General features: G+C 40.0%; 2 protein-coding genes across 5 annotated transcripts in view; one reads left to right on the top strand and one right to left on the bottom strand.

Moving 5' to 3' along the window:
* LOC126373971 (uncharacterized) overlaps nt 1–21,279 on the top strand; it is a 438,722-nt gene that overhangs the window by 117,666 nt on the left and 299,777 nt on the right. The gene's annotated exons all lie outside the window — the stretch shown is intronic.
* The window catches only part of LOC126373966 (potassium voltage-gated channel protein Shaw-like), a 263,971-nt gene continuing 242,742 nt past the window's right edge, over nt 51–21,279 (bottom strand). The window contains exon 11 of one of the 2 annotated variants that reach the window (XR_007567381.1): nt 51–73. The gene's annotated coding sequence lies outside the window, so the exon portion shown is untranslated. Of the gene's footprint in view, nt 74–5,764; nt 5,788–21,279 lie in introns of those variants that run through there. The other variant, XR_007567380.1, reaches the window with a different exon arrangement.

The following is a 21,279-nucleotide window of genomic DNA, read 5'->3' as shown; positions in this document are numbered from 1 at the left end:
ATTCCACTTGATATTAACCCAAAATCATGGTCTGAATCATCCCCCTCGGTATTCGTTACGATGTCACTAACACCTGTATATTGTTATCAGCCTTGTTTATGTTTTTTGGAGGGAATAAACTTTTACTTAACTTTCTGTATTTCTACATCGTAAAACATGAACCGTCTAGTTACCAAATAAGTAGAAAGAAATTTCACTTTCTTTTGCGGTCACGTCGTTTGCATATGGCTTGGTGGGTATGGAATTTATCCCATGTGTATGGAATGAGATATACTCGCCAACAGCCGACCCTTTTCACTGCAGATCGCCGGCAGATGCTACTGACATATTGCCTTTGCTCCCTTCATGTATATTTTCTGCACAGACTTTCTCTACTTGCGCTTTCTTTTTACTTTTCATTACGAAGGAGCGTAACTTCAACTAATAGCGTCGCCTTATAGGGTTTTCACTATATATTTATATATAATATACTGTATAATTACTTTGCAAGGAAATTTTGAATTGTAGCGTTGACGGCGACTCCCCGAACGACGACTGCTTGACATTGAACTTTTAGGAAAAGATTTACTAACAATTTCAAATACTTTTATATATGTGACAAGTAATAGTAATTAAATACATTAGTCAGTAATTTCCTTAATAATAACATTTACGTCCTTGGAATGTTGGAGATACCAATTTAATGGTAACACAGTATTCCACAGGTCCCTGTGCTGGGAGGTTTTCTGGCCATGTTTTTCCCTCAGCGTTACAGATTCCGATGTGGTAGTAGTTTTACAGCTAGTTACATAATATGTAATTTAATTTTTGACGTTCAAAAAGCGCTAACTTTGTAAGCCAATTTTGAAAAATAAATATTTTTGAATTTTTTGGTCTTCTAAGGACATGACCAATACACCGCCATTCTCGTGTGCGGATATTAGCATTTTCAGGAATTACGATTTTGTATACTGTAAAGATAAAAAATCTGGTGTCTAGATGTAAGTGATCTGTTTATTTTTTTCATAAAGTATGCGAAGAACCCGTTTGATCTGTGACTAGCAGTTGAATAGATTTGTTGCCTTGCCACCAACTTTATATTCATGAGATCATTCTGGTAACTTAAAAAAAATGGTAATTTTGTGCGTCATGTGATCGTGAAAGGAGTCTTCTATGATTCTTATTATTTATTACCTAATAAGAGTCATAGATCAAAAAAAAGTAAGATGATCCGTGCGTCGGAAGGCACGTCAAACCGATGTTTCCGGTTACTATTTACTAATGTAAGTAATAGTCGTTAGATGAGCTATGTCAGGGGCCTTTGGCGGCTCAATAGTAACCCTGACACCAGGGTTGATGAGGCTGGTATTTCGCCTCACAACCTATACGACAAAAAGAAGAATGAACTGAATATCTACGCTTCACCGAGCTTTCTGTTAGACTAACGTGATAGGTGGTCGTGGCAAAAAAATCCTGTTAGTCCAGTTCGAATCCTGGCTCGGGATTTAAACCTGTAAATTCCACTTTACGAGGATTTGTGCCCAGTTAATGTCCATAGGCTCGTCTGTTACATGGGACTTAACCACACCCCGGACACTTCATACAAAGCACCTCCTTTGACACAGACACTACACGTTGATGTTAGCGTACACGCGCATCTGTATGTGTGACGTCTGACGCCATACGATTGAAGACTAAAGTAAGACCGAAGGGGGTGAGGTAAAGCTAGCTAAGCTGCTGGTGGGGAGCGAAGAGTTGCTGTTCTATACGTAGTATTATTCCTTGTTCTATGCTTAAGACATAGCTGGCGAAGAGTGGGTGTATATACTATACAGGGTGTTAGTGACATCGTAACGAATACTCAGAGGGATGATTCAGACCATGATTCTGAGTTAATATCAAGTGGAATTTTCCGTCGATGTCACTTACACCCCATACAAGTACATACAGTAGCCATACACTTGGTACTACTTAGGTATGGGTGTTAGTGACATTGTAACGAATACTGAAGGGGATGATTCAGACCATGATTCTGAGTCGATATCAAGTGGAATTTCCTGTCGGAGAAGTCATGAAAATTTTAGAGCTTATTTAAATTATTTTCCGTTCCATACTTTTGGGACGGAAAATTCCACTTGATATCAACTCAGAATTATGGCCTGAATCATCCCTCAAAGTTTTCGTTACGATGTCACTAACACCCTGTATATCTCTTCATACCCTTTCGGCGATACAGGCGTGATTCTGAATTCAGTTATTTTTTTTTTCAAATGTTTAATTCATAAAAATAATAAAATTATTTATTAATCAAATTGTACTTTGTTTGATTAATAAAGAATTTTACATACATACATAAACAGCCTATAAACATCCCACTGCTGGGCACAGGCCTCCCCTCACTCAACCGGAGGGGGTATGGAGCATACTCCACCACGCTGTTCCAATGCGGGTTGGTGGAATAAACAATTTTATTTTATTAAACACTTGGAAAAAATGTTTTTATTTTTTTTATTTCTTAAAACAATGTGCTGTAGTAATTTACTGGGTAATTCATCATCATACATCATAAACAGCCTATATACGTCCCACTGCTGGGCACAGGCCTCCCCTCAATCAACCGGAGGGGGTATGGAGCATACTTACTCCATTACGCTGCTCTACGGCTAATAGCCGGGACCAACAAGAGTATTATGATATGAGGCAGCTAAATTACTCAATTGTATAAAAAAATATATGTTTAATTTTTTTTTAACGAACGTCTAGGGCCCTGTGCCGAGGTCTTTTTTGCAACTTCTTTTCCCCGGCTATACAGGTTGTGAGAAGCTGCAGTAGTTTTAGGCGGATGAGACGTTCGTTATGTAAAAATTGACGATTCAAAGTGTGACTATGTTACCTACTGAATAAAAACATTTTTGAATTTGAATTTGAGTAGGTAATTAATATTTCACAATTTATTTTTGTCCGAGGAAACCAGGTACCTTGACGACTGCCAGAATGTGCAGCGTAAGTGCAGTAGAACTGCATTGATGTTTGCAATATTTAGCGGAGCTGCGATCGATGTGCATGGAACGTTTTCATGCTGTTCGTGATCGCACCAACAATGGCCACTGGGTTACACCGATATGTAACGGAGAGGAGAGGCTCACGATCTGGAGGTCCGGGTTCGAATCCCGATGGGGACATTGTCGAAATCACCTTGCGAGACTGTCCTTTGTTTGGCAAGGACACTACAGGCTTGATACATCTGATTGTCCGAAAAATTGTTCAGTGCTTCGGAGAGCACGTTAAGCCGCTGGTCCCGGCTATTAGCCGTAAAACACCTATTCCAAGCCTCAGTGGCGCAGCGTGGTGGAGTATGCTCCGTACCCCCTCCGGTTAATAATTGAGGGAAGGCCTGTGGCCAGCAGTGGGACGTATATAGGCTGTTTATGTATGTTATTTTTTATATAATATAATAGACTGATTCCCGCTTGAGGAAGCCAAATGTACATCTATACGCAAAATGTACTGAATATCTACGCTTCACCGAGCTTTCTGTTGACCAACTTGATAGGTGGCACCCTCAGACCTGTTGTCTTAAAATTTTGTACCGAGTGAGAGATCTCAGGGCTCCCCATTCGTCCGGCCAAGTAGTTAATGCCATTTGCAGCAAGCGTACATTAAGACATGTCAAAAGAAGTATGTATGTGTGTGTTTAAACATGATAACTCTAATTATGATTCACTAACAGTGGATTAGAATAGAATACAATTGAAAATATTTATTATTAAAGGAAAACTGTTTGCAAGGAAATAATTTCTCATACACTTCAGAAACATCGTACAATTCCACAGGTAATAAAGTACACAATTTTGTAAGACGTTATAAACTTGATCATAACTTGGTTACGATAATACTGTCGTAAAATTCCTCCTTTTGCGCGTAAAACTTGTCGTATAAACTTTTATAATTAGATGTTTCAAAGATACCTGGAAAAATCTTACAAAGTGCTTTTGGTTTAGTTGGTGAGCAGCAAGGTTTTAGGGAGTAATTATTACTTAATTTTAGATTTCAGGATTGTAATCATCAACCGTGTGATTCATCATCATTGTTCCGTTTTTCACAGGGTCCGCTTACCTAACTTGAAGATTTGACAGATCCGGTTTTTTACGGAAGCGACTGCCTGTCTAACCTTCCAAGCCGCGAAGGGAAAACCAGCCCAATACAGGTTAGGTTAGGTTACATACCTCTGAAAATACATTTCTCGGGAATGTGGGTTTCTTCATGATGTTTTCCTTCACCGCTGAGCACGTGATAATCATTTATGATCGAAACGTGAATTCGAAAACAAATTCGACATACATTGGTGTCCTGAGCTTCGAACCTGCGATCCCAAAGTGAGAAGCAAGCGTTATACAAACTGGGCTACCACGGCTTCCTAGCCTCACGGTGGTAACCTCTAATTAATAAAGGATATTTTTACTTTATTGTAATGATATTGACTTCTTTATCGACCGTGTGCGAAACACTACATTGCGCTCCAAAACGGGTATCACTGATGTAGGGAAAAAGTCCGCCAAACTGAAGTGGGACTGGCCCGGACATATTTGTCGGATGCATCCGGAGCGGTGGGCACGAGTCGTTACTCACTGGATACCTCAGGGCGGGCTTAGAAGTCGAGGCAGACCGCGTAAAAGATGGTGTGACGACCTCAATGCTTATCGCAAGGATTGGCCGGAGATCGCGCAAAGTCGAGAGGAGTGGAAAAATCAAGGGGAGGCCTTTGCCCAGCAGTGGGATCGTATAGGCTAAATAAGATAAGTTGACTTCCGGTGTTCGTAGACATTATCATAATCATCATCATCATAATTTCTTCCAAACCGTATCCGGCGACGGCGACTCCGGAATCCCGGGTCGGTGGTAGAACCCAGGTATTGAAACTGCAAATTACGCGACTGTCTAACGGACGCCCCTGTCTGAGCAGGATAGATTGAGCAAGTTAGATTGGTTTGTTTGCAAAACGTGCTTCAAGAGACGCGGAGAACAGAATAAGCAATACGTTTAGCATTCGTAGCGGTGTCAATGACAATGCAATTTAGTTTTCCACCTCGACTTTTACCATTTTGGCTTTAAGATCTATATTTTACTTTACAATGCTTGAAGCATTGAAGTATTTTTATCAATTTATCTTAAGTGCAGTTTTCACTTACAATGTTGGCTCGACCATTACAGACGGCGATACGGCTCATCCCCTATTACGTTGATCTAGAAAGCTCGGTGAGACGTGGATACTTAGTTCATGAATGTGCCTCTAACTACCCCAGTTGATATCAAGTGGATTTTCCTGTCCGAAAATTCATGAAAATTTTAGTGAGTTTTAAAATTTTAATGTTCCATATTTTTGCGACGGATAATTTCACTTGATATTAACTCAGAATCATGGTCTGAATCCTCCGTGGTCTAGTGGTTAGAGCGTTAGGCTCACGATCTGGAGGTCCGGGTTCGATTCCCGATGGGGACATTGTCGAAATCACTTTGTGAGACTGTCCTTTGTTTGGTAAGGACTTTTCAGGCTTGAATCACCTGATTGTCCGAAAAACTAAGATGATTCCGTGCTTCGGAGGGCACGTTAAGCCGTTGGTCCCGGCTATTAGCCGTAAAAACACCTCCACTAACCCGCAGTGGAGCAGCGTGGTGGAGTATGCTCCATACCCCCTCCGGTTGATTGAGGGGAGGCCTGTGCCCAGCATTGGGACGTATATAGGCTGTTGATGATGATTACATGGTCTGAATCACCCCCCTCAGTATTCGTTACGATGTCACTAACACCTTGTATACTCACCCACCATGATCGCCAGCTATGTCTAAGTCCCATGTGATAGGGGGCGAGCCTATACATACTTACTTGTATATTTCTAGCCGTTACGTTTACAGTTTGTACACAACATCTTATATCGTGTGGGTTGTGAGGTGAATTACCAACCTCATCAACCCTGATGTCAGTTACTATTGAGCCGCCAAAGGCCCCTGACATGACTCATATAACGACTACGTACTTACATCAGTAAGTAGTAACCGGGACCAACGGCTTAACGTGCCTTCCGAAGCACGGATCGTCTTACTTTCGGACAATCAGGTGATCAGCCTGTAATGTCCTAACCAAACTAGGGACCACGAAGTAATTTTTCTGATATGTCCCCACCGGGAATCGAACCCAGGACCTCCTGATCGTGAGCCCAACGCTCAACCACTGGACCACGGAGGCCGTTACACCACAGAATAAAGAAGAATGGAGCTATGGAAGAAACTATGGAGCTGAATATTCAAAACAGTGCACGTATGCACCGGCACTGGAGTTTCGAGTATTTCTCGAGAAAAGTTGTCAGAGTTTAAAACTTCTGGGACACACTTGGTGACAATAAAATTGAAAAACTGGCTCTCACAGACTTTATTTGCGAGTCTTGAACTAAAACAAAATAAGTTTCTTTTTCATGACGTGCTTTTGAGAACATTTTCAGAGGTTATTATTTATTTCAGTACCTTTGTGGTCCAGTGGTTGAGCGTTGGGCTCACGAGCCGGAGGTTCCGGATTGGAATCCCGCTGGGGATATATCACAAAAAAGCAAAAAAGAAAATATTTACGGACTCGATTTTATTAAAAACGATGGTAGGTGTTTTTCTTGACGCAAATGTTTAATTCAGTTTTTGAGCCTTTGCTACGCTGCAATGTTAATGAAACTACTTATGTGAATAGTCTCAAGACTACGCACACGTAGTCAACAAATTTCTCAGGATATTTCTCTCGATATCAACTCAGAAACATGGTCTGAATCATCCCTCAATGTTTTCGTTTCATTACGATGTCACTAACACCATTATATATAGGGTACCCGTCGCATTTTTTCAGTGTAGAACTAAAAATAATTAAAACAAACACTAAAATTATTATGAATTTACCGGTAAGAAATCCCCACCGCCTATTGTGCTTTTTTTATTCGTATGTTTATGTCCTTTGTGTATGTCGTTGTGCAATAAAGTGTTATTAATTGATTGATTGAAATTCCACTTGATATCAACACAGAAGTTTTGCTCGTGCAACTTTAGGACGATCAGGTGATCAGCCTCTATGTCCTAATCAAACTAAGGATCATAAAGTGATTTTTGTAATATGTTGTCAATTTGAACCCAGAGCCTCCGGATCGTGAGCCTAACGCTCAACCACTGGACCACAGAGGCCTATTGGCCCTGATTCCTGCAGACACCTAATTTTACTTTAAATTATACCCGTCGTTTTCTTATCCGCCAGAAAGGAAAGGTACGGATCATCCGAGCTCTTTCTGCCAGAAGGATCCAAATTGTATTTTTAAAATATTGTCCCCGAGTGTATGCAGAGAGGATATTATTTTAAGGAATCCAGTGCGGTTACGTGTGCCGCGCCATTATTCATACGAGTCGAGTGAAAACGACAAATTCTCTTTGGAATTCATTACAAGCCTCCTGCGATAGCTCCAAAAATGTACAAAGTAAGCGATGGAATTTTTATAAGTGTGATTTTCAAGCTCTATACCTCTCGCTTATGACTGCAGATTGGAATTTTTTGTATAAAAGTAAGGATGTGAATGAGGTAATTAACTTGTTTAATAGTTCTCTAAGTGAGTTAATTGATAAATGTACGCCCCAAAAGAAAATTAAATCTTGCTCTGAAGACATGAACTCATATCCTGAATGGTACTCAGCTGAAATTATACATGATCTGAAAGAAAAAGCAAAGTGGCATAAAGCATACAAAATTAGTAAGAGTCCGCAAGCTTATACAATATTTTCTAACTATCGTGCACAAGTCAAGCATAAAATATCTGTTGCATATAATAAGTTTATGGATAGAGTTCAGGACTCATTAATAAAAGACCCTAAGTCTTTTTGGTCCTTTGTCAACAATAAACGAGAAAAACGTAATAAACCTCACATTACCGAAAACGGTGTCTTGTTAGCAGTGGAGGATGGTGCCCGTGCATTTGCGAAGTACTTTCAGTCGGTTTATGACTGTGAGCCCCCACTACTTGACGTAGAGAGGGCATCGGCTACTGGAAGTTCAGCTGCTCGCGTACACTTATCACAGTTGACTATAGCGGATGTTGAAGCTGCTCTAAAGCGCCTAAAACCCAAAAAATCTGCAGGTCCTGACGGAATCCCGCCGTTTATCGTGAAGGATTGTGCAGTAGTCCTAGCTCAACCACTTCTCCATATATATAACCTTTGCCTCGCAACAGCTACTTATCCAGAAATCTGGAAAATATCTAGAGTTGTTCCGGTGCCGAAAAGCGGTACTAGTACCGAAGTTTCGTGTTACAGGCCGGTTGCCATACTCTCCACATTTGCTAAGATATTCGAATCCATTTTGCATGCTTCAATATATTCACAACTAAGTTCTACACTGTCTGACTCTCAGCATGGGTTTCGGCCGGGGCGTGGTACGCACACAAATCACATGTGTTTCATGCAGGAAGCAACGTCTGCCTTGGATGCTAGAGTAGGAGGGCAGGTAGACATAGCTTATTTTGATTTTAGAAAGGCGTTTGATACAGTTGATAATGATATTCTTTTACATAAATTAGCTATAGCCGGTTTTACGCCTGCTCTACTGTCCTTTTTTTCCAGTTACCTATCAGACCGGAAACAGTACGTCGATTACTTTGGGCACGTGTCAGAGAGTTTTAAAACTTTGTCAGGTGTGAGCCAAGGTAGTAATCTTGGGCCATTGGAATTTTTGCTTATGATAAATGACTTGCCCGATGTTTTGGAGGGTTCGAGGTGTTTGATGTTTGCAGATGACTTGAAACTCTTTATGACAATAAATAGCACGGAAGACTGTGACAGGCTGCAAAGAGATATTAACGAAGTGGTTGAGTGGAGTAAAGCAAACAAACTTTACTTTAACATCTCTAAATGTAGCGTGATGACATGCACGCGAGCGACACATCCCAAACACTACAATTATACCATGAACGGAACGAGTCTGAAGAGAGTAAGCTCAGTTCGTGATTTAGGGTTGACATTGACACAGGATCTATCTTTCAGTACGCATATCACAGACATTTGTAAAAAAGCATTTCGGAATTTAGGATTCGTACTCAGGCAAACTAAGGACTTTGGTAATGTTACGGCAGTTAAATGTTTGTACGATGCGCTGGTTAGAAGCCGCCTTGAAAGTAGCTCTATTATATGGAACCCCAGTGAAGAAAAATATAAACTCATGCTTGAGAAAATGCAAAACAAATTTCTAAGGGCTCTATATTACAAACTATATGGTGTGTATCCCCTCTTCCCCTTAATGTATCCGAGTCAATTTGTTCGGGGAATGGTCGGCTACTACTCATTGGAGGTGAGAAGGAACCTGGCTTTAGCTACTTATGTTTACAAAATTTTCATTGGAGAATTGAATAATCCAAATGTTTTAGCAGGCATAAATCTCATAGTTCCAAATCCGAGATTGAGAAAAGGTCCACGCGATGACATGTTTGCTTTACCAGTGTGCAGGACGAATATTCTCAAACATGCCCCTCTGACCACAGCGCTTCGAATCCTTAATGGAGTTTCCAAACATATTGACCTATTGCATTGTCCGTTGTCGAAATTCACAGCCACAACATTAAGATATCTAGATTCATTGACATAATATTTGACATCCTTTAATTTATTGTTAATTTATTGTTATTGTTGTTAATAATTCTTAAATTTTTAATAATAGTTAATGGTATAGTTAATGGTATATGTTTTTTTATTAATATTGTTTGTAAAGTTGTTATTTTCTGTCATATAGTTTTTATTCATTTTTGTTAATTTTGTATGAATGTTTATTTGGTTTCTTAAAGGTACCTTGTTTTTCCATCATCGCATTGGGCTTGCCTGTAATGGTGATGTGTTTGTACTATTAGATATAAGTATAAATAAATAAATAAAAAATAAATACAACGCGCAACTCGTAAGAGTTCCGCATTATACAGGGTAAGAACATACATACATACATAAACTCACGCCCGTAATCCCAAATGGGGTGGGCAGAGCCACAAGTAATCAAAGACAACTTGCAGCCACTGTTGATACGAAGTCCTATGATGGATATGATGAACATTATGGTGATAAGGGATCAGCCTATCGCCCATAACATTAGTCCATTATGTTAGAGGACGCAATCCCTCTGTCGGTTTTTACGACATGCCCGGGAAGACAAGCAGCTGAACGTGTTCTATGTTTTTTATTTGCTCCCAGAACAGCATAGAAGCAACACGCAAAGAAACAGGGTAAGAAGACCAGAATAAAGGGTTCGCCATACAATGAACTAAACTACGATGCCACAGACAGACACATACACAATTACACAGGCACGTCAAACTTATAACATCCCGTCGTTTTTGCGTCGGGGGTTAAAAAATAGCCGTTAGCGTAACAACAAGTCACTTCACAAAAAGATAAAAAAGAAACACATTTTTGCTTTGCTAAAGCTTTTTCATAATAGGCAGGTACCTAAAAAAAAAATCACAATGTTTTGAAACTACAAAACAGAGCAAAATTACAACGGGAAAATCTCTTTCAAATATTTTTAAGCATTTTTATAAACCAGTATTTTATTAACTGAGACTAACAGAAACAAAGAACAGGTAGCGTTCTCTTGTACAAAAGTAATTTTATTATTTTCTTTGTAAAACGGAAATTAAAACAGTTCTGTGAAATGAATTCTGAGAATACGGGAAATGTTAGTTCTTTGTGAAATTGAAGAGAAATACGTGTATTTTGCTTTGATAGAGATCGGACCTTTCGAATCTTTCAGTCCATTAAATATGTTATTTCATAAAACCTTTCAAAAATTTTACATAATTATTCCGTTAATAATACTAATCTCCCTAGCGATATCCCGTTTGTCACAGGATCCGCTTACCTAACATGAAGATTTGACAGGTCCGGTTTTTTACAGAAGCGACTGCCTATCTGACCATCCAACCCGCGAAGGGAAAACCAGCCCAATATAGGTTAGGTCCACATACCTCCGAAACATAAATCCGAAAACTTTGATAATCAGCCGGTAACAATAATATTTATTACAATTAATAATTAAAAATAACCATTGTTCGAAATAATAATTGTACGAAATACATTCGGTTTCGTGAAATTTTACTCATCGAATACTTTAATACTTTAAAGCTTTTGACACATATTCATTTGTAGTTTAAAATTAAATTATTACAAGGCTTAACATTTGCATGTTTTCAATTGTTAATGCGGAGCGGTTTTACCAGAGGAACAAGAATTTAATTAACGAATATTATACCTCATAAGTTTAAATTATTTTCCGCTCGGAAAAAATCCACTTGTAATTTTGTAATTGACTTTTTCTAGTGAAAGCAAACGACTTTCGCATCGTACCTAGGATTTTTTTTATAAATCATAAGTTCCCGAATGGGGTAGTCAGAGGTACATCCATCGCAAGATGAACTAAGTACCCACACTTCACCGTGCTTTCTGTTAGACCAACGTGATAGCTGATGAGCCGTATCGCTGTGTAAAGTGGTTGAGCCAACTGTGTTAGTGAAGTGTACTGGACTTGAGATATATTAATAACTCATTGATGCAAGTACGGTATCGGGGTTTGACCCGGCGCTCTCTGATTGAGAAGCAAGTCGGTGTACAACATAACCACAGTGGCGGATACTTTTTAGTTTTATATGGAATTATTAAAAGTACATACATGCATACATAAACTCACGCCTATTTCCCACCGGGGTAAACAGAGACTATATAATTCTATTTGCTTCGATCCTGACACGCTTCTCTTGCTCCCTCCACATTCACCAATCGCTTCATACACGCACAGTTGAGAGTAGATCGTATTAAACCTTTTTTAAGGACATCTCCAATTTGGTCAATGTAAGTCCTTCTCGGTCGGAATTATTAAAAGTGTTATATAATAAGTATAGACGGTTGATTTCTGTTTTGTTGCTATTTTGAATCAAACAATTTTGATGACGTCACCGAAAGGATTCTCGCTCTGGTCCAAACTGGTTCAACTCAACAAAACAAAAATTGCGGCGAAGGAAAACATCGTGAGGAAAGCCATATTCCAGAGAAATGCATTTTCGAAGGTATGTGACCTAAGCTGTATTGCGCTGGTTTTCCCTTCGCAGGTTGGAAGGTCAGACAGGCAGTCGCTTCTGTAAAAAACCGGACCTGTCAAATCTTCAGGTTAAAAACGGGATAATGCTACGGAGATGATGAATAAAAGAAAAAAATACTTTCTCTATGTTCTATTTATGATAGTGATTATAATTTTGTGTCCGGTTAATGGCGTCGCTTCCATAAATCAGAAATCAGAATCATTTATTCAGCGTAATCATCATGGATAAACTTGTTGAAGGTCAATGTAATATTTTTGAATTTGGAATAATTACGTCATTTCGCAAGGTGTTATGGCTGATGTTACTATTTGAGAAGCTTCCTTCTCTCTTTCAAACTTCTATTTTATTGTGCCCGAAAGGGTCTGTGATGTAAAACCGATATGTAACTTACAAACTTGTATACCATCATAGTACGCAAATAAAGAATATTGAATATTGAGGAGAAGAAATGAGAAGAAACTGCAACAGCTACACATCTTTTAAATCAATGAGGGTATACATACTTTATATTACATAGCTGGCGCTGAGTGGGGGTAAATACCCTTCTCCTACTCCTCACACTCTTGCCTACACCTCTGCCTACACCTTTGAGGATACAGGCGTGATGTTATGTTACGTGAAAAATATTGTTGATTTTTCTCGACAAGCAACTACAAGACAGCTTGCACACATAATTTATGAGACAGCGTACCCGCTTATATAGAAAAGAACCCATTTTATCGCCCCCGGATATACGACCCCAAATGTCACGTCACTACGAATATGCGGGTCCATACTTTACGTGCCCGGGACAGATTCCGGGCACATTAATTACTCAAGATAATAGGCAGAGACACGGCAACGAGTTAGTGTTACTTTGCCCGGTGTAACGAACATTTCATTGTAATTAAAACAATTTAGAAGCCATTTACAATGTAGTAGGTTTCGTGGTCTAGTGGTTAGAGCGTTGGGCTCACGAGCCAGTGGTCCGGGTTTAAAATTACTTTCATCACCAATCTAAGAGCCTTTTAACTTAAAATATGATGACAAAATATAAATGACTGCCCATTCTGACGGGCACATTATAAACAAATGTTTCACCATCACTAATTCAAGAGCCACGCTCTTGTCAGTGTAGCTTTCTCCATGCTACTTCTTTAGAGAAAAATAGAGTTGTTTCCATTTTGCCTTCCGCTCCGCAGTACTCTGACGCGAGTGGTATGGCGCCCAGAGTAGTCTATTTCAAAGCCGTACTAGGACTCCTGTCCTATTCGTCTGAATAGTACTGACAGTTACTGCTGCCCTCTGTCAGGTTCCAGGTTACAGTCCCTGTGACTCGTCTCTGCCGTCTTGTTGTTTTTGAGATTCGTACTCTGGAACGTTCAGCTGCTTGTCTTCCCGGGCATGTCGTAAAAACCGACAGAGGGATTGTGTCCTCTAACATGATGGACTAATGTTATGGGCGATAGGCTGCCCTTATCACCATAAGGTTCATGATATCCAGCTTACGACATGGTATCAACAGTGACTGCAAGTTGTCTTTGATTACTTGTGGCTCTGCCCACCCCATTAGGGATTACGGGCGTGAGTTTATGTATGTGTGTGTACTCTGGAAAGTCCCTCATTAATAAAGAAAGAAAGAAACGTTTATTATACAGGGTGTTACTGACATCGTAACGAAAACTTTGAGGGATGATTCAGACAATGATTCTGAGTTGATATCAAGTGGAATTTTCCGTCGCAAAAGTATGGCGAGGAAAATAATTTAAAAACAAAAAAAAATCATGAATTTTTGACAGAATATTCCGCTTGATATCAACTCAGAATCATGGTCTGAATGATCCCCCTGAGTATTCGTTATGATGTCACTTACTCCCTGTATAGGGACACCACAGTAACAAATATATCAAGCTAACACGGAATAACACATAGCTTACCTACAATCAAAATACGTACTAAAAACAACTTATCTACACAAGAGAGTACAAATAGATAGACGGAAAATTAATAATGTAATGTGTGTAAATTTTAATGTTGTAAATGTATATGTGTGTCGTAAATTTTACCCAAAATAAACTTTTTTATTATAATTATGTTTGTCATTTCCATATCTCGGGACTATGGAGTCCCGGACTTTAGGATACCGTGCGTGGGGCGCGTTATTATTATTATTAAATTGTAATTGAGTGTATAGACTGATCAACAATGGTGGTCGTGTCCTTTATAAAAGGGCCTCACTCAATTAAGGAATAATTTTATTAAGGGCGTGGCTTTGAAAATCACATGTTATTAATCTTCTTAGCGTGTGGGTTGTGAGGTGGAATACCAACCTCATCAGCCCTGGAGTCGGGGTTATTGTTCCCGACGACCCGATTATTTCCCGACGACCCGATTACTTCCCGACGACCCGATTACTCTAGCCATAGAGGCAGGCAATCAGCTCGCGACACCAAACACTTCAGGACCCCGATACCGACCGCGCCGGTGTGGTCGACGATTTCCCTCATTCAGCGCTTATCGCTATCGACCCACTAGGGTCGATTAATTCCTTCAAATATTTTTCCTCTCAGACGACGCCCTGAGCCGAGGTTCGCGCCCAACTGGGCACCCTCAGGCCTGTTGTCTTAAACGTTGTACCGGGTGAGAGCCTTCAGCGCTCCCCATTTGTCCGGCCAAGTAGTTAATGCCACCTGCGGCAAATCTACAATAAGTCACGTCAAAAAAAAAAAAGGGGTTATTGAGCCGCCAGTGGCCCCTGACATGGCTTATGTAACGACTACATACTTACATCAGTAAGTAGGAACCGGGACCAACTGCTTTACCTTCCGAAGCACTGATCATCTTTCTTTCGAACAATCAGGTGATCAGCCCTAATCAAATTAGGGATCACAAAGTTTTTGTAATATGTCCCCACCGGGATTCGAACCCGGGGTCTCCGGATCGTGAGCCCAACGCTCAACCACTGGACCACGGAGGCCGGTGTGGCCGTGATCGTCTAGTGGTTAGGACCCTACGTTGTGTAATTAATTACGTATTATATGATCCAAATATGAATTCAAACTCGTAAAATCGAATTCAGTGGTAGTGTGTGTTTAAAGAGGTACATATGATATAAAAAATAAACACATAATTTATTCAAAATGGCGGCACCGTACCCTCGAAACGAGTAATAAATACTTGAACAGAATTGTTTTTAGATCAGATTAATACCATAAATCATTTACAGGCAAAACCGCGCTTCTCACGAAAATTAGAGGCGGCGTATAAATCTAATATTTGCCCCGGGAACAATAAAATAAATAATGTAATCTAATCTAGCCTACAAGATCCCACTGCTGGGCAAAGGCCTCCCCTTCCTCTTTCCATTTTTCGCGGTCCTGTGCGTATTCCGGCCAGTCCCTCCGGCAAGCGTCCAAGTCGTCACGCCATCTCTTTCGAGGTCTGCCACACGAAAATAAATAAATAAATCTTTATTTCAAGTAACCGTCAGTGCGTTGCATTTAGAATACTTAGTTTTATTATTATTGTTTTTATGATTTTGGTTTGTTTTTCTTTTTGTTTTGGTAATTTCTTTTTTTTGTCTATGTACTTATTGATTTCCGTGTGGTTTCTGTCCTGTATGCAATGTACCTGTCTGTCTGTGTCTGTGGTGTCCGGAAGTAATAAATGTTTCTTTCTTTCTTTCTTTCTTAACCATTGACTCATATGTGTTAGTAAATGACTTATTTCTGATGTTAGTATAAAATAAAAATAACACACAATATCAAAAGCTTATAATACATTTAGGCGCGTGCAGCCCACTGCAGCGACGCAAATTGGGGCTGCAAATCCCCAATCGAACAGAGAGCAAGGTTGGACAATGCTGGTAAATATACGAAACATAGAAATATGTTACTATATCCTATACACACAGCTCGGTGGCGCAGCGGTTAACGCGCTCGGTCTGCGATTGTTGAAGTTAAGCAACTTTAGCAAAGGCCGGTCATAGGATGGGTGACCACAAAAAAAAAATGTTTTCATCTCGAGCTCCTCCGTGCTTCGGAAGGCACGTTAAGCCGTTGGTCCCGGCTGCATTAGCAGTCGTTAATAACCATCAATCCGCATTGGGCCTGCGTGATGGTTTAAGGCCCGATCTCCCTATCCATCCATAGGGAAGGCCCGTGCCCCAGCAGTGGGGACGCTAATAGGCTGATGATGATGACCCTATACACAGTAACTCCGTACAGAGTACTGAGGGGGATGATTCAGCTTATGATTCTAAGTGAATATCAAGTGAAAGTTTTAATCACAATTGTATAGAGTCATGGTCTGAATCATCCTTCAAATTGTAACCTTCTTCTTATCATGTGGATTGGGAATACCAACCTCATCAACCATGGTGTCAGGGTTATTATTGAGCCGCCAAAGGCCCCTGACATGGCTCATGTAACGATTACATACTTACATCAGTAAGTATGAACCGGGACCAACGACTTAACGTGCCTTCCGACACGGATCATCTTACTTTCGGACAGTCAGGTGATCAGCCTGTAATGTCCTAACGAAACTAGGGCTCACGAGGTGATTTATGTGTCCCCACAGGGTCCTCCGGATCGTGAGTCCAACGCTCAGCCACAGGACCACGCAGGACATATTTAAAAACTAAAAAGTCAGATTAGTCGATATATTCCTGTCTCACATCTCCGCTAGGGCGTTGGTCTAGCCGGATCCACATTCGTCTCTGTCACAAACACGCAATCAGTTGTAAATAGCACCACTTTGTCATACCCTAGTAGTGGAGCGCTTGTCTAGGTATTTTATACAGGACAGTATTGAAGAGAATCTTTAGGTTATACTGAATACTGTCCGCTATAAAGAATATTGAGCGAGATGTAAAAACGGTGAAAACGAAATCTGTAGAACTTTTGTAGGTCAAGGTTGTTACAAATATCTATGGCGATATTAATTAAACACACGACTGAAAACGTAGCTAGCGCATGTAAATAGGTACATTACCACTAGTGGCGCACAAAAAAAAAATGTTTTATGTTTTTAAAAAAAAAAAAAGAATGTGCCCTGTGCCGAGGTTTTCTTGCAGCTTCTTTTCCCCGACTATACAGGTTGTGAGAAGCTGCAGTAGTTTTAGGCGGATGAGACGTTCGTTATGTAAAAAATGACGATTCAAAGTGTAAATATGTTACCTACTGAATAAAGATATTTTTGAATTTGAATTTGACTGGAACCTGCAACCTGACAGAGGGCAACAGTAACTGTCAGTACTATTCAGAGGCGGAAGACAGGAGTCCCAGTGCGACTTTGAAATAGACTATTCTGGGCCATCACACTCGCGTCAGACAGAGTACTGCGGGGCGGAAGGCTGGACACTACTGCCCTATTTTTCCCTAAAATGTAGCACGGAGAATGCTACACCGACAAGAGCGTGGCTCTTAAATTAGTGATGATGAAATAATGAACTATACAAGCTATTTTCATACAGGAAAATAGAATCGATACAAATGTTTGTTCATTGTTTTAGGTTTACGCGTCTTTTATCATAATTAAAACGCATAATAACGGGTTCTTACCGCGGTCCACTCCAATCTCATCAGTCATTCCGTGATCATGGCACTTGCAACAGTGTCGGAATATCGGGAGTCTCATATCCCTGATTTAAACGCGGTAAGAACCCGTTATTATGTGTTTTAATTACAAATGTTTGTTAATGCATCGCTGCAAAACGTTACATCCATCGCATGATGAACTAAGTACCCACACCATACCGAGTTTACTATTAGATCAACGTGATAGGTGGTCACATGTATCGCTGGAAATCGTAGCAGTGTATAAAATCCCTCCGAACAGCCTCCGAAGTCTAGTGGTTAGAGCGTTGAGCTCATGATCTGGAGGTCCTGGTTCGATTCCCGATGGGGCATTGTCGAAATCACTTTGTGAGACTGTCCTTTGTTTGGTAAGGACTTTTCAGGCTTGAATCACCTGATCGTCCGAAAAAGTAAGATGATTCCGTGCTTTGGAGGGCACGTTAAGCCGTTGGACCCGGCTATTAGCCGTAAAAACACCTGCACCAACCCGCATTGGAGCAGCGTGGTGGAGTATGCTCCATACCCCCTCCGGATGATTGAGGGACGTATATAGGCCGTTTATGTATGTATAAAATCCCTAAAGAGGTAGACAAAAGTATAAACTGTGGAGTGTGACGCCACAACATGAACCTTATGAGCCGCTTCACTCCACAAGATTCAACTTAACTAAGTCAATTAATCACTGTTCCACAGCCACGAAGTTCGTGATTGTGTTTCTATTTATACATTGTGTGTGAACAGGCCTTTGCATGGGTAAATACTCATAGATGTAAAATCAAGCTTGCGATCTCTAAGGAGGTGAGCAGAGCAGAGCCATAAGTCACAATACTATATTATTCTATCGTGTGGGTTGTGAGGTGGATTACCAACCCTTTCAACCCTGGTGCCAGGGTTGCTATTGAGCCGCCAAAGACCCCTGACGTGGCTAATGTAACGACTACTAACTTACATCAGTAAGTAGTAACCGAGACCAACGGCTTTACCTTTCGAAGCACGGATCATCTTTCTTTCGGACAATCAGGTAATCAACCTGTAATGTCCTATAACTGTGATTTTCGTTATATGTCCTCACCGGGATTCGAACACGAGCCCTCCAGATCGTGAGCCCTACGCTCAAACCACTGGACCATGGAGGCCGTTAATATTATATTGATAAGACAACTTTAATCCGTGATAAAACTATTCGGAGAGCCGAAGCCGTGGTGGCCCATTTGGAAGAACGCTTGTCACTCACTTTGAGGTCGTAGGTTCGAATTCAGCACTGGCCCAAACCAATAAAAAAAATATTTTTTATTACGGGTAACTCGGACCCAGGTTGTTAGTAACAATGATTTGATTTGATTTGATTGTTTTTATTTATAAAATAATAAAATAAAAATAATTTTAAATTTCAATATCGAAATTGTGGACCTCCCAGTAAGAAATTTAATATGCTCGTGTTGGGAGTGACCACGCTGCTTCCGAGGGTTACAATAATATAAATACTTAACTTAAAAATTAAATAATTTGAAAAGAAGAACAAAAAGTGAAAAGAAAACAAAAAAAAAATTGCATGCATTATCAGCTATTTCAAACAGCAGGCTTTGTGTGTGTATGTGTGTGTGTGTATGTGTGTGTATGTGTGTGTGCTTGATTGTATGTACCAATGTATGTCAGTATTTGAATTCATATTTGGATCATAAATGATTATCACTTGCTCAGCGGCGAAGGAAAACATCGTGAGGAAACCCACATTCCCGAGAAATGCATTTTCGGAGGTATCTGACCCGTCTGTATTGGGCTGGTTTTGGCCTAATAATGCCTGGCCTAATGGGACTTGCCGTGAACACCCCGCATAGTTGAAGATAACATGGCAGCACGAGTGACCTATTTGTGTTGCATTTTATTTCCCGTTCGTGTGGAATTCATTTATGTAATCAATACGCAGGAAGGAGATAGAATGTGCACGTAGTTAATGCTATTCACACACCACACAACCGACGCGGATGGCGGTGGAGCGGTTTGTATCGGTTTGTATGTAATCCGTTAATTCCTAATGGCCTCTTCACAAGTCTATTTGCGAGTTTCGTGTAGGGAATGCAATCTCGACACGAGATCGCAAATTCGAAATCCCGCTGGATCGAAAATATCAATCCCGCCAGATCCCGAAAGTTTCGAAATCTCGTCTAGTTCATAAAAAAATGTAGTGTTAGGATGGCGGAAAACGATGAAAACTGCTTGTTTGTGATAGTGAGGTTTATTAAAAGAAAATATTTTTTTAAAATTAAATAAAAGCCTTTATTACGTAACTACGGGTAGTATTAATAAACTAATCTCAGCTGAGACTGACCTCATTGACATGATCTTGAGGGCGGTCTCAAAGCTAAGATTAGCGTTGCATTAATAGACTAATCTCAGCTTCGAGACTGACCTTAAGCTTTTTGGCTTTAAGACCTTCTTGACCTGTAGCAATGCAATAAATACATTTGAATTTGAATTTGAATGTGACAGTTCTTATATAAAAATAGAGATCTGAGCATGATCTTGAGGTAAGCATCAGCTGAGATTAGGGTGGTATTAATAAACGAATCTCAGCTGATACTGCCCTCGAGATCATTCTTAAGTCTCTGTTTTTATATAAGAACTGTCACATTGACATAAGGGCCGTCTTGAAGCTGAGATTAGGGTTGCATTAATAGACTAATCTCAGCTTCGAGACTAACCTCAAGACCATGTCAAAGTGACAGTTCTTATATAAAAATAGAGATCCGAGCATGATCTTGAGGTAAGCCTCAGATGAGATTAGGGTGGTATTAATAAACGAATCTCAGCTGATACTGACCTCGAGATCATACTCAATTCTCTGTTTTTATATAAGAATTGTCACATTGCCATAAGGGCCGTCTCGAAGCTGAGATTAGGGTTGCATTAATAGACTAATCTCAGCTTCGAGACTGACCTCAAGACCATGTCAATGAGACAGTTCAGTTTAAAGATATTTAATTCTTAATAACGACAGTTACAATGTATTTTACTTAAGAAACAAGCGGTAGGTAATTAGATTATTAGTTCGCTTACACTATGAGTATGTACGTATGCATTTGTGTTTGATAGGTTAGTACAATTTTTAGAAACATCTGTTACCACAGTACATATCAATAAAAACAAAAACACAGTTTTTAAATAAAAATAGAGATCTGAGCATGATCTTGAGGTAAGCTTCAGCTGAGATTAGTTTGTTAATACTACCCGTAGTTACGTAACACCACGTAGTAACAGGCCACGTACTTTATTAGTTATGAAACAATCGCACCGTAAATAAGAAAGTTTTCACTTCATAACTCGAGTGGAACTTTCGCGGAGTTTCTTTTAAGTCAATTAATCAAGATTTAGTGTGAGGGGCTATCCATACTTCACTAATATTATGCATGGGAAAGCGTGTGTCTGTCTGTGTGTTTGTACGTCTTTCACGGCTTTTTTAAGTGTAGATAGTTGAAAAGATCGAGAGTGACATATGCTACTTTCTGTCTCTTTCTAATGCTCCACTTCCTTAAAATGGGAAGTGGATGTTTGTTAGTGATATAACACACTAACTGATATAAATTCAAATTCAA

The sequence above is a fragment of the Pectinophora gossypiella genome, chromosome 16 (assembly GCF_024362695.1).
Source record: "Pectinophora gossypiella chromosome 16, ilPecGoss1.1, whole genome shotgun sequence".
NCBI classification, from domain to species: Eukaryota; Metazoa; Arthropoda; class Insecta; order Lepidoptera; family Gelechiidae; genus Pectinophora; species Pectinophora gossypiella.
This window is presented reverse-complemented; position numbering and strand designations above follow the sequence as displayed.